The following is a 17,046-nucleotide window of genomic DNA, read 5'->3' as shown; positions in this document are numbered from 1 at the left end:
ACTTGTCCCGAAGCCACTCCTGCGTTGTCTTGGCTGTGTGCTTAGGGTCGTTGTCCTGTTGGATGGTGAACCTTCGCCCCAGTCTGAGGTTGTATTGTTTGTAGATTGATGTGGGGAAAAAATGTATTCAATACATTTGAGAATATGGCTGTAACATAACAAAATGTGGAAAAAGGGAATGGGTCTGAATAATTTCTCGAATGCACTGTGTATGTGGACATCCCTTCAAATTGTGGATTTGGCTATTTCAGCCACACCCGTTGATGACAGGTGTATAAAATCGAGCACACAGCCATGCATTCTCCATTCTCCAAACATTTGCAGTAGAATGGCCCTACTGAAGAGCTCAGTGACTTTCAACGTGGCACCATCATAGGATGCAATCTTTCCAACAATTCAGTTCGTCAAATTTCTGCCCTGCTCGAGCGGCCCCTGTCAACTGTAAGTGCTGTCATGAAGTGGTAGGCCTCACAAGCTAACGGAACGGGACTGCCGAGGGCTGAAGCGTGTAAAAATAGTCTGTCCTTGATTGCAATACTTACTTCAGAGTTACAAATTGCCTCTGAAAGCAACGTCAGCACAAGAACTGCTCGTGAGGAGATTCATGAAATGGTTTCCATGGCCGAACAGCCGCTCACAAGCCTAAAATTACCATGCGCAATACCAAGCGCCGGCTGGAGTCGTGTAAAGCTTGCCGCCATTGGACTCTGGAGCAGTGGAAATACGTTCTCTGGAGTGATGAATCACACTTCACCATCTGGCAGCCCATGAGACGAATCCGGGTTTGGCGGAGAATGCTACCTCCCCCAAAGCATATTACAAACTGTAAAGTTTGGTAGAGGAGGAATAATGGTCTGGGGCTGTTTTTCATGGTTTGGGCTAAGCCACTGAGTTCCAGTGAATGGAAATCTTAACATCACAACAGTCTAGATGACTCTGTGCTTCCAACTTTGTGACAATCATTTGGGAAGGCCCTTCCCTGTTTCAGCATGGAAATGCCCCTGTGCACAAAGCGAGATCCATATAGAAATGGTTTGTCAAGATTGGTGTGGAAGAACTTGACTGGCCCGCTCAGAGCCCTGATCTCAACTCCAACAAACACCTTTCTGATGAATTGTAATGTCTGCGAGCAAGGCTTAATCGCCCAACAGCAAAGCCCACCCACTAATGCTCTTGTGGCTGAATGGAAGCAAGTCCACGCAGCAATGTTCCAACATTTAGTGGAAAGCCATCCCAGAAGAGTGGAGGCTGTTACAGCAGCAAAGGGAGGTTTGGGCTAAGCCACTGAGTTCCAGTGAATGGAAATGTTAACATCACAACAGTCTAGAACTTGCTGTTACAGCAGCAAAGCGGGGACCAACACCTTATTAATGCCCATGATTTTGGAATGGGATGTTCCGATGAACAGGTTTCCACATACTTTTGGTCAAGTAGTGTATATAGATAATACATTTTTTAGTACACCTACTCCATTTTCTGACAGCTGGAGCAGCAAATCCTTTCCCCCTCTTCCATTGCTGTTATCAACAAATGCATTTGGAGCATGAGTTTTTAATTTAGAATTACAAAGACAGTATTAAGTTAGCTAGCCAACTTTAAATTCTATAGTTAAGTGAAATATCATCAGCTATCTAGCTACACATAGTGGCATGCTGTAGGTAGCTAGCTAGCTAATAATACATCGTTTTTTAAAACATTTTCAAAATGTATTAATTTATTTACTTAAGCCCACGAAGCGGACAATCTTTTGGAGTGAAGCGTTGTCAAGCGGAGGTGCCGATTCTGGTCCAAACGTACCGTTGCTAGTTCACACAAACTAACACTTCACATAGGCTAGCTGAGCTGCTTTATTCGAAAATGTCTGAGAACTTCAGTGAGAACTTCAGTGAGTGATTAGGCTACTTCAGACAGTGTGGATAACAAGGAATTGTCAAAGATTTAGCACCCAATTTCAGTCAATCAGATTGTAGATATGATCAAACTTGTTTTATAATTAAGCAACAAGGCCCGAGGAGTTTCTGGATACAGCCCTTAGCCGTGGTATATTGGCCATATACCACAAACCACGAGGTGCCTTATTGCTATTACAAACTGGTTACCAAAGTAATTAGAGCAGTAAAAATAAATGTTTTGTCATACCCGTGGTATACGGACTAATATACCACGGATGTCAGCCAATCAGCATTCAGGGTTCGAACCACCCAGTTTATAATGAGATTTATACATTCCAGCCGGTGTCTATTCCACAAGTTACTGGATAAATCAGTTAAAAGTTTGTTCCAGTTAAAAGGTTGGACACACCTACTCATTATTAAAGGGTTTTTCTTTATTTTTACTATTTTCTACATTGTAGAATAATAGTGAAGACATCAAAACTAGGAAATAACACATGGAATGATGTAGTGACCTAAAAAAGTGTTAAACAAATCCAAATATATTTTATATTTGAGATTATTCAAAGTAGCCACTCTTTGCCTTGATGACAGTTTTGCACACTCTTGGCATTCTCTCAACCAGCTTCAAGAGGCAGTCACCTGGAATGCATTTCAATTAACAGGTGTTGTCACGATCGTCGTAATAACATTCGGACCAAAGCGCAGTGTGAAATCGGTTGGACATTTTATTAGAAGTGAACCCGCACAAAACAATAAAGAGCAAAACGATATGTGAAACTATGGTGTGCACACAGGCAACTACACATAACCCTAACCCAACTAGCAAGATCCCACAAAACACAGTGGGGAAATGGCTGCCTAAATATGATCCCCAATAAGAGACGATGATAAACAGCTGCCTCTGATTGGGAACCATACCAGGCCAACATAGAAATAAAACAACCTGGATTACCCACCCTAGTCACACCCCGACCTAACCAAAATAGAGAATAAAAGGCTCTCTCTGGTCAGGGCGTGACAGGTGTGCCTTGTTAAAAGTTAATTTGTGGAATTTCTTTCCTTCCTATTGCATTTGAGCCAATTAGTTGTGTTGTGACAAGGTAGGGGTGGTATACAGAAGATAGACCTATTTGGTAAAAGACCAAGTCAATATTACGGCAGCTCAAATAAGCAAACGACCGTCCATCATTACTTTAAGACATGAAGGTCAGTCAAATTCAAGAACTTTGAAAGTTTCTTCAAGTGCAGTCGCAAAAAGCGTTGTAGTGAAGCAGATTGAGAGCTTCAAGTTCCTTGGTGTCCACATCACCAATAAACTATCATGATCCAAACACACCGAGACAGTCTCGAAGAGGGCACGACAATGCCTATTCCACCTCAGGAAACTCCTCAGATCCTCAAGTTCTACACCTGCACCATCGAGAGCATCCTGACTAATTGCATCACTGACTGATATGGCAACTGCTCGGCCTCCGACCGCAAGACACTACAGAGGGTAGTGTGTACAGCCCCCACTCCCATTTTATGCTGCAGCTACTCTCTGTTTATGATTCATGCATAGTCACTTTACCTCTACCTACATATACATATTACCTCAATTATCTCGACTAACCTGTGCCACCGCACATTGACTCTGTGCCGGAACCAATATATATAGCCTCGCTACGGTTATTTTATTGTTGCTCCTTAATTATTTGTTATTTTTTGAATATTTTTAAATTTTTTACTTGTTTATTTGAGTAAATACTTTCTTAAGACTTATTTTTCTTAAAACTACATTGTGGTTAAGGGCTTGCAAGTAAGCATTTCGGCGCATGTGACGAATAAAATGTTATTTGATTTGAGGACTGCCACAGGAAAGCTATCATTTGTTTTCAACAGGACAATGACCTAACACACCTCCAGGCTGTGTAAGGGCTATTTGACCAAGAAGGAGTGTAATGGAGTGCTGCATCAGATGACCTGGCCTCCACAATCACCCGACCTCCACAATCACCCGACCTCAACCCAATTGAGAGGGTTTCGGATGAGTTGGAAAGGAAAGTGAAGGAAAAGCAGCCAATAATTGCTCAGCATATGTGGGAACTCTGAAGAAGGTTAAACCAAGGCCTTATACCCTTTAAAGGGTTAATACATTATGTTATGTTAATCTGTAAGGTCTCCTCTTCAGGAGACCTCTGTGTGTGTGTATTAGAACCTGTTTTTGAATGTTGTGACCTTCAGACACTATCAGAAGGCGTCTACGTTCAGATCCCACCATGGTTATCCGGTTTTCCGAGAACACAAGGTTACCACAGACCTGATGAAACCAGCCACCTGTCAGAAGATGCTTACACTCGTTCACATTGTTATGACTCTATACTTGTGATGAAAGGTCAAGTTTTTGTCAAACCCACTTCTGAGTTTTTACTTGCTGATAAGATGGTTTCTGCTGTCAGGGGGAGGATAGATTTATTAAAATGTTGTTGCTTGGGAAAGTTACGTAAGGGGGATTGGGGAGGCTACACGAGTTACAAGATGTCTTAGAAATTTTGCAGAACTTGGGGAGAACTATCATATACCATACTCTGTATCAACTTCTGCCTACAAATGTATTACCCAAATTAGTATTTTAATACTTAAACAAAGAGTCTGTTTCTCCTTTCCATTACTAATGTATGTTTGATAATTATATAGAGCTGATCATTTGTTGAAGAAATTGACCAACAACTCCTTCAAGACTGTTGCAAAAGCATTCCTCATGAAGCTGGTTGAGAGAATGCCAAGCGTGTGCAAAGCTGTCATCAAGGCAATGGGTGGCTACTTTGAAGAATATATTTTGATTTATTTAACACTTTTCATTACTACATGATTCGATATGTGTTATTTAATAGTTTTGATGTCTTTACTTTTATTCTACAATGTAGAAAACAGTCAAAATAAAGAAAAACCCTTGAGTGAGTAGGTGTGTCCTTGTACTGTATACAAAGAAATATAGAAAGAAAAGGTCAAATGAAACAAGGTACAGTTAGTGCAGTATTTCCAGCTTCAGTTTGAAGTCAGGGTGTTGCTTTATTGTTGGCTAGCTCCTCTGAACAACAGTGTCCTGCGCAGAGAACACATTTTCTATGCCAGGCGAAATTGTGTCTCATTAGCTCATTGTTATGGATGCATCCAAATAAACGTACAGTAACTAGAAAACAGCTTATGCAAATGCAGCAACTTTGTTGTTGTTCTGGCTGACATTTGACGGGACTGTAAGTTAGCCCTAGTTGGCTTGCTAGCAAGCAAGGGATAAGAATGATTCCAGACAGTATGGCAATGGAACATTTAGAACTAACGGCTGGGTCGCATCCATAGATACAGAACAAAAAGACTGAACGACTGGGTCGGGTCTCTGGCAACCGAACCGATAGAGCGAACGACCAGCCGGCTTGGGTACTAAGATTTGTGTCGGGACTATATCTTGTGGAAGGATGAAATAGTATGAATAGATTTATACAAACCATTTTTTAATGAAAATATGTCAACCATTATTTGGATATGTTGGTAACTGTTGTATAAGAGTGCCTCGATAATGCCTCAACTTAGTCTCGGGCCTATCCTCCAAACACCGGCTTCCCTGGCATTACCACTTAAATATCCACCAATCCAACGAGAGGAATAGGTAGGAGCTAGCCCTTAGTTTCCGCTCTGTGTACAACAAATCCCATTGTTAGGGTGGAGACATAGGGCACCTCGTCCTTACATCCATATCTCTGCTTTTATCACCACTTAGGTATTGTTATTACTGACAATGCTGAGCAAGTAAGCGTGAGTCGAGCAGCAGTAGTTTGCAGGCATGGAGCTTAGTTCCTCTGTTTTCCAGGCATCTGGAATAGACTGAAAACAAATTATATGATTGCAGTGACACAACTTCACAATCATTTGTTTTTGTCAAATCTGTAGAAACAAACACTGATACAGAGAAACACACAATACTTTCTCAGAACACACCACCAAAAGATTTAAACAAGACTGCATATCCCAAAACGATTACTTCACAGAAATAAACTTGCTGTCATGTTTTGTCATTGATTATCATGTCTTGTCCCTGTGCTTCCCTTCTATTCGTTTCCCTCTGCTGGTCTTATTAGGTTCTTTCCCTCTTTCTATCCCTCTTTCTCCCCCTGCCTCTCTCCCTCTCTCGCTCTCTCTCTCTATCGTTCCGTTCCTGCTCCCAGCTGTTCCTCATTCTCCTAACTACCTCATTTACTCTTTCACACCTGTCCCCTATTTTGCCCTCTGATTAGAGTCCCTATTTCTCCCTCTGTTTTCCGCTTCTGTCCTTGTCGGATCCTTGTTTGATGTTTGCTGTTCTGTGTCCTTGTTCCGCCCTGTCGTGTTTTTTGCCTTCTTCAGATGCTGCGTGTGATCAGGTGTCTATGTCAGCTACGGCCTGTGCCTTCCCGAGGCGACCTGCAGTCTGTGGTCGCGTCTCCAGTCGTTCCTCTCTACTGACGAGTGGATTTCAGTTTTCCTGTTTTGTATTTACCTAAGATAATATCCAGGATTATCGTTTTTGTTTAAGACTGGAATAAAGACTCTGTTTCTGTTAAGTCGCTTTTGGGTCCTCATTCACCAGCATAACAGAAGGATCCGACCAAGAATGGACCCAGCGACTACGGATTCTCGCAACACTGCCGTCGAGATCCAGGGAGCAATGCTCGGCAGACACGAGCAGGAATTGTCTGCTGCTCGTCATGCCGTTGAGACCCTGGCCGCTCAGGTCTCCGACCTCTCAGGACAGTTTCAGAGTCTTCGTCTCGTGCCACCAGCTACTTCCTGGTCTTCCGAGTCTCCGGAACCTAGGGTTAATAACCCACCATGTTACTCTGGGCAGCCCACTGAGTGCCGCTCCTTTCTCACCCAGTGTGATATTGTGTTCTCTCTCCAACCCAACACATACTCAAGAGAGAGAGCTCGGATATTTTTACGTCATATCACTCCTTACTGGTCGGGCTCGGGAGTGGGGCACAGCTATCTGGGAGGCAAGGGCTGAGTGTTCTAACGATTATCAGAACTTTAAAGAGGAGATGATACGGGTTTTTGATCGTTCAGTTTTTGGGAAGGAGGCTTCCAGGGCCCTGGCTTCCCTATGTCAAGGTGATCGATCCATAACGGATTACTCTATAGAGTTTCGCACTCTTGCTGCCTCCAGTGACTGGAACGAGCCGGCGTTGCTCGCTCGTTTTCTGGAGGGACTCCACGCTGAGGTTAAAGATGAGATTCTCTCCCGGGAGGTTCCTTCCAGCGTGGACTCTTTGATTGCACTCGGCATCCGCATAGAACGACGGGTAGATCTTCGTCACCGAGCTCGTGGAAGAGAGCTCGCGTTAACGGTGTTCCCCCTCTCCGCATCTCAACCATCTCCTCCCACCGGCTCATAGACTGAGCCCATGCAGCTGCGAGGTATTCGCATCTCGACTAAGGAGAGGGAACGGAGAATCACCAACCGCCTTTGCCTCTATTGCGGTTCTCCTGGACATTTTGTCATTTCATGTCCAGTAAAAGCCAGAGCTCATCAGTAAGCGGAGGGCTACTGGTGAGCGCTACTACTCAGGTCTCTCCATCAAGATCCTGTACTACCTTGTCGGTCCATCTACGCTGGACCGGTTCGGCTGCTTCCTGCAGTGCCTTGATAGACTCTGGGGCTGAGGGTTGTTTTATGGACGAAGCATGGGCTCGGAAACATGACATTCCTCTCAGACAGTTAGGGAAGCCCACGCCCATGTTCGCCTTAGATGGTAGTCTTCTCCCCAGTATCAGATGTGAGACACTACCTTTAACCCTCACAGTATCTGGTAACCACAGTGAGACCATTTCCTTTTTGATTTTTCGTTCACCTTTTACACCTGTTGTTTTGGGTCATCCCTGGCTAGTATGTCATAATCCTTCTATTAATTGGTCTAGTAATTCTATCCTATCCTGGAACGTTTCTTGTCATGTGAAGTGTTTAATGTCTGCTATCCCTCCTGTTTCTTCTGTCCCCTCTTCTCAGGAGGAACCTGGTGATTTGACAGGAGTGCCGGAGGAATATCATGATCTGCGCACGGTCTTCAGTCGGTCCAGAGCCAACTCCCTTCCTCCTCACCGGTCGTATGATTGTTGTATTGATCTCCTTCCGGGGACCACTCCCCCTCGGGGTAGACTATACTCTCTGTCGGCTCCCGAACGTAAGGCTCTCGAGGATTATCTGTCTGTTTCTCTCGACGCCGGTACAGTGGTGCCTTCTTCCTCTCCCGCCGGAGCGGGGTTTTTTTTGTTAAGAAGAAGGACGGTACTCTGCGCCCCTGCGTGGATTATCGAGGACTGAATGACATAACGGTTAAGAATCGTTATCCGCTTCCCCTTATGTCGTCAGCCTTCGAGATTCTGCAGGGAGCCAGGTTCTTTACTAAGTTGGACCTTCGTAACGCTTACCATCTCGTGCGCATCAGAGAGGGGGACGAGTGGAAAACGGCGTTTAACACTCCGTTAGGGCATTTTGAATACCGGGTTCTGCCGTTCGGTCTTGCTAATGCTCCAGCTGTCTTTCAGGCATTAGTTAATGATGTACTGAGAGACATGCTGAACATCTTTGTTTTCGTTTACCTTGACGATATCCTGATTTTTTCACCGTCACTCGAGATTCATGTTCAGCACGTTCGACGTGTACTCCAGCGCCTTTTAGAGAATTGTCTCTACGTGAAGGCTGAGAAGTGCGCCTTTCATGTCTCCTCTGTCACATTTCTCAGTTCTGTTATTTCCGCTGAAAGCATTCAGATGGATCCCGCGAAGGTCCAGGCTGTCAGCGATTGGCCCGTTCCTAAGTCACGTGTCGAGTTGCAGCGCTTTCTCGGTTTCGCTCATTTCTATCGGCGTTTCATTCGTAATTTCGGTCAAGTGGCTGCCCCTCTCACAGCTCTTACTTCTGTCAAGACGTGCTTTAAGTGGTCCGGTTCCGCCCAGGGAGCTTTTGATCTCCTCAAGAAGCGTTTTACATCCGCTCCTATCCTTGTTACTCCTGACGTCACTAAACAATTCATTGTCGAGGTTGACGCTTCAGAGGTGGGCGTGGGAGCCATTCTGTCCCAGCGCTTCCATTCTGACGATAAGGTCCATCCTTGCATTTACATTTACATTTAGGTCATTTAGCAGACGCTCTTATCCAGAGCGACTTACAAATTGGTGCATTCACCTTATGACATCCAGTGGGACAGTCACTTAACAATAGTGCATCTAAAACTTAGGGGGTGGGGTGAGAGGGATTACTTTAACCTATCCTAGGTATTCCTTAAAAGGTGGGGTTTCAGGTGTCTCCGGAAGGTGGTGATTGACTCCGCTGTCCTGGCGTCGTGAGGGAGTTTGTTCCACCATTGGGGGGCCAGGGCAGCGAACAGTTTTGACTGGGCTGAGCGGGAGCTGTACTTCCTCAGTGGTAGGGAGGCGAGCAGGCCAGAGGTGGATGAACGCAGTGCCCTTGTTTGGGTGTAGGGCCTGATCAGAGCCTGGAGGTACTGAGGTGCCGTTCCCCTCACAGCTCCGTAGGCAAGCACCATGGTCTTGTAGCGGATGCGAGCTTCAACTGGAAGCCAGTGGAGAGAACGGAGGAGCGGGGTGACGTGAGAGAACTTGGGAAGGTTGAACACCAGACGGGCTGCGGCGTTCTGGATGAGTTGAAGGGTTTAATGGCACAGGCAGGGAGCCCAGCCAACAGCGAGTTGCAGTAATCCAGACGGGAGATGACAAGTGCCTGGATTAGGACCTGCGCCGCTTCCTGTGTGAGGCAGGGTCGTACTCTGCGGATGTTGTAGAGCATGAACCTACAGGAACGGGCCACCGCCTTGATGTTAGTTGAGAACGACAGGGTGTTGTCCAGGATCACGCCAAGGTTCTTGGCGCTCTGGGAGGAGGACACAATGGAGTTGTCAACCGTGATGGCGAGATCATGGAACGGGCAGTCCTTCCCGGGAGGAAGAGCAGCTCCGTCTTGCCGAGGTTCAGCTTGAGGTGGTGATCCGTCATCCACACTGATATGTCTGCCAGACATGCAGAGATGCGATTCGCCACTGGTCATCAGAAGGGGAAAGGAGAAGATTAATTGTGTGTCGTCTGCATAGCAATGATAAGAGAGAACATGTGAGGTTATGACAGAGCCAAGTGACTTGGTGTATAGCGAGAATAGGAGAGGGCCAAGAACAGAGCCCTGGGGGACACCAGTGGTGAGAGCGCGTGGTGAGGAGACAGATTCTCGCCACGCCACCTGGTAGGAGCGACCTGTCAGGTAGGACGCAATCCAAGCGTGGGCCGCGCCGGAGATGCCCAACTCGGAGAGGGTGGAGAGGAGGATCTGATGGTTCACAGTATCGAAGGCAGCCGATAGATCTAGAAGGATGAGAGCAGAGGGAGAGAGTTAGCTTTAGCAGTGCGGAGCGCCTCCGTGATACAGAGGAGAGCAGTCTCAGTTGAATGACTAGTCTTGAAACCTGACTGATTTGGATCAAGAAGGTCATTCAGAGAGAGATAGCGGGAGAGCTGGCCAAGGACGGCACGTTCAAGAGTTTTGGAGAAAAGAAAGAAGGGATACTGGTCTGTAATTGTTGACATCGGAGGGATCGAGTGTAGGTTTTTTCAGAAGGGGTGCAACTCTCGCTCTCTTGAAGACGGAAGGGACGTAGCCAACGGTCAGGGATGAGTTGATGAGCGAGGTGAGGTAAGGGAGAAGGTCTCCGGAAATGGTCTGGAGAAGAGAGGAGGGGATAGGGTCAAGCGGGCAGGTTGTTGGGCGGCCGGCCGTCACAAGACGCGAGATTTCATCTGGAGAGAGAGGGGAGAAAGAGGTCAGAGCACAGGGTAGGGCAGTGTGAGCAGAACCAGCGGTGTCGTTTGACTTAGCAAACGAGGATCGGATGTCGTCGACCTTCTTTTCAAAATGGTTGACGAAGTCATCTGCAGAGAGGGAGGAGGGGGGAGGGGGCGGAGGATTCAGGAGGGAGGAGAAGGTGGCAAAGAGCTTCCCAGGGTTAGAGGCAGATGCTTGGAATTTAGCGTGGTAGAAAGTGGCTTTAGCAGCAGAGACAGAGGAGGAAAATGTAGAGAGGAGGGAGCGAAAGGACGCCAGGTCCGCAGGGAGGCGAGTTTTCCTCCATTTCCGCTCGGCTGCCCGGAGCCCTGTTCTGTGAGCTCGCAATGAGTCATCGAGCCACGGAGCGGGAGGGGAGGACCGAGCCGGCCTGGAGGATAGGGGACATAGAGAGTCAAGGGATGCAGAGAGGGAGGAGAGGAGGGTTGAGGAGGCAGAATCAGGAGATAGGTGGGAGAAGGTTTGAGCGGAGGGAAGAGATGATAGGATCGGGGGAGAGAGAGCGAAGGTTGGGACGGCGCGATACCATCCAGTAGGGGCAGTGTGGGAGGTGTTGGATGAGAGCGAGAGGGAAAAGGATACAAGGCAGTGGTCGGAGACTTGGAGGGGAGTTGCAATGAGGTTAGTGGAAGAACAGCATCTAGTAAAGATGAGGTCGAGCGTATTGCCTGCCTTGTGAGTAGGGGGAAGGTGAGAGGGTGAGGTCAAAAAGGAGAGGAGTGGAAAGGAGGCAGAGAGGAAAGAGTCAAAGGTAGACGTGGGGAGGTTAAAGTCGCCCAGAACTGTGAGAGGTGAGCCGTCCTCAGGAAAGGAGCTTATCAAGGCATCAAGCTCATTGATGAACTCTCCGAGGGAACCTGGAGGCGATAAATGATAAGGATGTTAAGCTTGAAAGGGCTAGTAACTGTGACAGCATGGAATTCAAAGGAGGCGATAGACAGATGGGTAAGGGGAGAAAGAGAGAATGACCACTTGGGAGAGATGAGGATCCGGTGCCACCACCCCGCTGACCAGACGCTCTCGGGGTGTGCGAGAACACGTGGGCGGACGAAGAGAGAGCAGTAGGAGTAGCAGTGTTGTCTGTGGTGATCCATGTTTCCGTCAGTGCCAAGAAGTCGAGGGACTGGAGGAGGCATAGGCTGAGATGAACTCTGCCTTGTTGACCGCAGATTGGCAGTTCCAGAGGCTACCGGAGACCTGGAACTCCACGTGGGTCGTGCGCTGGGACCACCAGAGTAGGGTCCAGCGGCCACGCGGTGAGGAGCGTTTGTATGGTCTGTGCAGAGAGGAGAGAACAGGGATAAACAGACACATAGTTGACAGGCTACAGAAGAGGCTACGCTAATGCAAAGGAGATTGGAATGACAAGTGGACTACACGTCTCGAATGTTCAGAAAGTTAAGCTACGTAGCAAGAATCTTATTGACTAAAATGATTAAAATGATACAGTACTGCTGAAGTAGGCCAGCTGGCAGTGGGTGCGTTGTTGACACTACACTAATCAAGTCGTTCCGTTGAGTGTAATAGTTTCTGCAGTGTTGCTATTCGGGGGCTAGCAGGCTAGCTAGCAGTGTTGTTTACGTTACGTTGCGTTAAAATAACGACAATAGATGGCTAGCGAACCTAGAAAATCTCTCTAGACTACACAATTATCTTTGATACAAAGACGGCTATGTAGCTAGCTAAGTAGCTAGCTACGATCAAACAAATCAAACCGTTGTACTGTAATGAAAATGAAGTGAAAATGTGATACAACCTGTGAATGCAACCGGGTAGTTGAGTTCTATACAGAAGACGTTGGCTAGCGTTGGCTAGCTGTTGGCTAGCTAGCAGAGTCACCTACGTTAAGGACGACAAATAGCTGGCTAGCTAACCTCGGTAAATTAAGATAATCACTCTAAGACTACACACTCTAAACCTAAACAACACAATTATCTTGGATACGATGATACGATGATACGAAGACAGCAAAGACAGCTATGTAGCTAGCTAACACTAAACTAATCAAGTCGTTCAGTTGAGTGTAACAGTTTCTCCAGTGCAGCTAATCAGTGGACGTTAGCTAGCTGGCTAGTGAAGACTACGTTAGGACGGCGAAATACGATAATTACGCAATTATCTTTGATACAAAGACGGCTATGTAGCTAGCTGAGAAGAAATTGCTAAGATAAGACAAATCAAACCGTTGTGATATAATGAAATATAATGAAAAAATATAATGAAAAAGTTATACTACCCGTTGGAGCGACGTGCAGATGCGACCACTCGCTCCAACCGGAACCGGAAGATAGGCCGGTGTTGTCGGTCGGTGATATCGCCTGTCGCCATCGGAACGCAACTATGATGTGGGTAACCGCAAACTGCTCGCCATCCGCTTAGCCCTAGGCGAATGGCGACAGTGGTTGGAGGGGGCGACCGTCCCTTTTGTAATTTGGACTGACCATAAGAACCTTGAGTACATCCGTTCTGCCAAACGACTTAATGCACGTCAAGCTCGTTGGGCGTTGTTTTTCGCTCGTTTCGAGTTCGTGATATCTTATCGCCCGGGAAATAAGAACACCAAGCCTGATGCCTTATCCCGTCTCTTTAGTTCTTCTGTGGCTTCTACCGACCCCGAGGGGATTCTCCCTGAAGGGCGTGTTGTCGGGTTGACTGTCTGGGGAATTGAGAGACAGGTAAAGCAAGCACTCACTCACACTGCGTCGCCGCGCGCTTGTCCTAGTAACCTTCTTTTCGTTCCTGTCTCTACTCGTCTGGCTGTTCTTCAGTGGGCTCACTCTGCCAAGTTAGCTGGCCACCCCGGCGTTCGGGGTACGCTTGCTTCTATTCGCCAGCGGTTTTGGTGGCCTACTCAGGAGCGTGACACGCGCCGTTTCGTGGCTGCTTGTTCGGACTGCGCGCAGACTAAGTCAGGTAACTCTCCTCCTGCCGGTCGTCTCAGACCGCTTTCCATTCCTTCTCAACCATGGTCTCACATCGCCTTAGACTTTATTACCGGTCTGCCTTCGTCTGCGGGGAAGACTGTGATTCTTACGGTTGTCGATAGGTTCTCTAAGGCGGCACATTTCATTCCCCTCGCTAAGCTTCCTACCGCTAAGGAGACGGCACAAATCATCATTGAGAATGTGTTCAGAATTCATGGCCTCCCGTTAGACGCCGTTTCAGACAGAGGCCCGCAATTCACGTCACAGTTTTGGAGGGAGTTCTGTCGTTTAATTGGTGCTTCCGTCAGTCTCTCTTCCGGTTTTCATCCCCAGTCTAACGGTCAAGCAGAAAGGGCCAATCAGACGATTGGTCGCATATTACGCAGCCTTTCTTTTCGAAACCCTGCGTCTTGGGCAGAACAGCTCCCCTGGGCAGAATACGCTCACAACTCGCTTCCTTCGTCTGCTACCGGGCTATCTCCGTTTCAGAGTAGTTTTGGGTACCAGCCTCCTCTGTTCTCGTCCCAGCTCGCCGAGTCCAGCGTTCCCTCCGCTCAGGCTTTTGTCAAAACGTTGTGAGCGCACCTGGAGGAGGGTCAGGTCTGCACTTTGCCGTTACAGGGCGCAGACTGTGAGAGCCGCCAATAAACGTAGGATTAAGAGTCCTAGGTATTGTCGCGGTCAGAGAGTGTGGCTTTCCACTCGTAACCTTCCCCTTACGACAGCTTCTCGCAAGTTGACTCCGCGGTTCATTGGTCCGTTCCGTGTCTCTCAGGTCGTCAATCCTGTCGCTGTGCGACTGCTTCTTCCGCGACATCTTCGTCGCGTCCACCCTGTCTTCCATGTCTCCTGTGTCAAGCCTTTTCTTCGCGCCCCCGTTCGTCTTCCCTCCCGCCCGTCCTTGTCGAGGGCGCACCTATTTACAAGGTACGGAAGATCATGGACATGCGTTCTCGGGGACGTGGTCACCAGTACTTAGTGGATTGGGAGGGTTACGGTCCTGAGGAGAGGAGTTGGGTTCCATCTCGGGACGTGCTGGACCGTTCGTTGATTGATGATTTCCTCCGTTGCCGCCAGGGTTCCTCCTCGAGTGCGCCAGGAGGCGCTCGGTGAGTGGGGGGGTACTGTCATGTTTTGTCATTGATTATCATGTCTTGTCCCTGTGCTTCCCTTCTATTCGTTTCCCTCTGCTGGTCTTATTAGGTTCTTTCCCTCTTTCTATCCCTCTCTCTCCCCCTCCCTCTCTCTCTCTCTCTCTCTCTCTATTGTTCCGTTCCTGCTCCCAGCTGTTCCTCATTCTCCTAACTACCTCATTTACTCTTTCACACCTGTCCCCTATTTTGCCCTCTGATTAGAGTCCCTATTTCTCCCTCTGTTTTCCGCTTCTGTCCTTGTCGGATCCTTGTTTGATGTTTGCTGTTCTGTGTCCTTGTTCCGCCCTGTCGTGTTTTTTGCCTTCTTCAGATGCTGCGTGTGAGCAGGTGTCTATGTCAGCTACGGCCTGTGCCTTCCCGAAGCGACCTGCAGTCTGTGGTCGCGTCTCCAGTCGTTCCTCTCTACTGACGAGTGGATTTCAGTTTTCCTGTTTTGTATTTACCTAAGATAATATCCAGGATTATCGTTTTTGTTTAAGCCTGGAATAAAGACTCTGTTTCTGTTAAGTCGCTTTTGGGTCCTCATTCACCAGCATAACACTTGCATTGTACCACCACAGATAGACATTTCAATGTGAAACATCCACTTGGCGTTTCCACTCACTACCAAATGGTGGTGAGAGGAATCGCAGTGGCAGGCAGTAGGAGAAGATGGAACAAGATGGATTTTGGCCTACATTCTGTAAAATATTCTCATCGATTAAACATTTGATCTCAATACTGTTTTCTGTTCACAAAGCTAGAATAATTTACGAAACAGAGTGGACTAAGTTTTGTAGACTTTACCCTTTGCCAAAGTTTCAAAAAAATTGTATAGTTTAGAAAGAATGCAAGGGCGAATTGAGTTATTGTCCATGTGCACTTCATAACATAGGCGTTCCCTAACGGAAATATGCAAACATATGCTAGAATGCTCCAATGGGAGCTAACTTGTTCTTGCTTTCCCGCTTGCCTTGCTGCCCTCCTTGCTTGTTCTGCCCGCTAAAACGAATTTGTTCCTTACAGGCAGTGGTCTATCTTGGGTTAGTTATAGACGTCTTTGGTACCACAGCACAGATGCATGACCTCGAGGACCAAAGCGCTAATCTGAACAGGTCCTTTTATACCATTTTCAATGGTCTCTTCTAATTAGGGTTCGAAATGAAATATTGACCAAAGCTGTCTACCATGTCACAACTAAACATGTGACAAATAATGTGTTGATACCTTGAGAGGTAGCTTTTGTAGTTTCATTAAATACATATAATGTTAAATGACTACATGTTCCTTATATGTATAAAAAAAGGAGGAGAGAAGGCTTCTTCCTCCCAAAGAAGATGGCGGCTCCCTTAACCATGCTATTAGTTGTAGCTGTAACGATTAGAGCAGTATTATTTAGATCAAGTTTAGCTGATATTATATCAGAAAGGGTTGAGGTGGTATCTCCACTAAATACCTGGAAAAGAGGAAGGCGCTTTATTGATAATCTTTGTGGCGAACTGCTGCTCTGTCTCGCGCTTGCTTGCTCAGCGTTGTCAGTGATGACAGTTCAAGTCGCCGGTCAGACATCTTTCTATGCTAACCGGTTGGACAGCACCAAAGTGTTATAAAGAGTTCTAGCTAGGTTCTGTCCACAAAGGAATATAGTTAACACACACACATTAAAGCCCGTATTCAATTGGCTTTACCCTCAATCTAATTTTTTGTGGGGAACCTTAATGAAAGGGAGGTACCCATCTAGCCAAGTAAATCAATCAACTCCTCCAATGAATTGAACACGGACTGTTTTTGAACTGAACCTCCAAACTTAGTGATGGGTCGTTCGCTAAGGAACGGATCTTTCGGTGAACGTCGAATCGATTTGCTTTGGTGAAAAACCAAGTTATTGGGCTCCTTGATTTGCATACTACTACTATAATTCACTAAAGAGGTTGAATCAGCACAGCAGAAACAATAAATAGTGGGGAGAGCGCGTCAATCTGGTCCACGTGGATTTTTTTTCAGTGCAGGCCATCTAATCATTTGGCCACGGTAGACATGTATTTGAACGCGCATTTCATGATCCGACATAATGGCATTCTACCTTTTGGCCTTTACGTTGGAGATTAGCCATTTTAATGTTTCTATGTCGATTTTTAAGCATTTTGAATGAGGAACCTTTGGTGATGTCAGGGGAAGATGGAGGAAGTGTATGCTGGGTTTGAATCAAGCAGCGCGTCGATAAAAGTTCG

This window comes from Oncorhynchus gorbuscha, unplaced genomic scaffold (assembly GCF_021184085.1).
Source record: "Oncorhynchus gorbuscha isolate QuinsamMale2020 ecotype Even-year unplaced genomic scaffold, OgorEven_v1.0 Un_scaffold_50:::fragment_6:::debris, whole genome shotgun sequence".
Taxonomy (NCBI): Eukaryota; Metazoa; Chordata; class Actinopteri; order Salmoniformes; family Salmonidae; genus Oncorhynchus; species Oncorhynchus gorbuscha.
Note: the sequence above shows the minus strand (reverse complement) of the source record.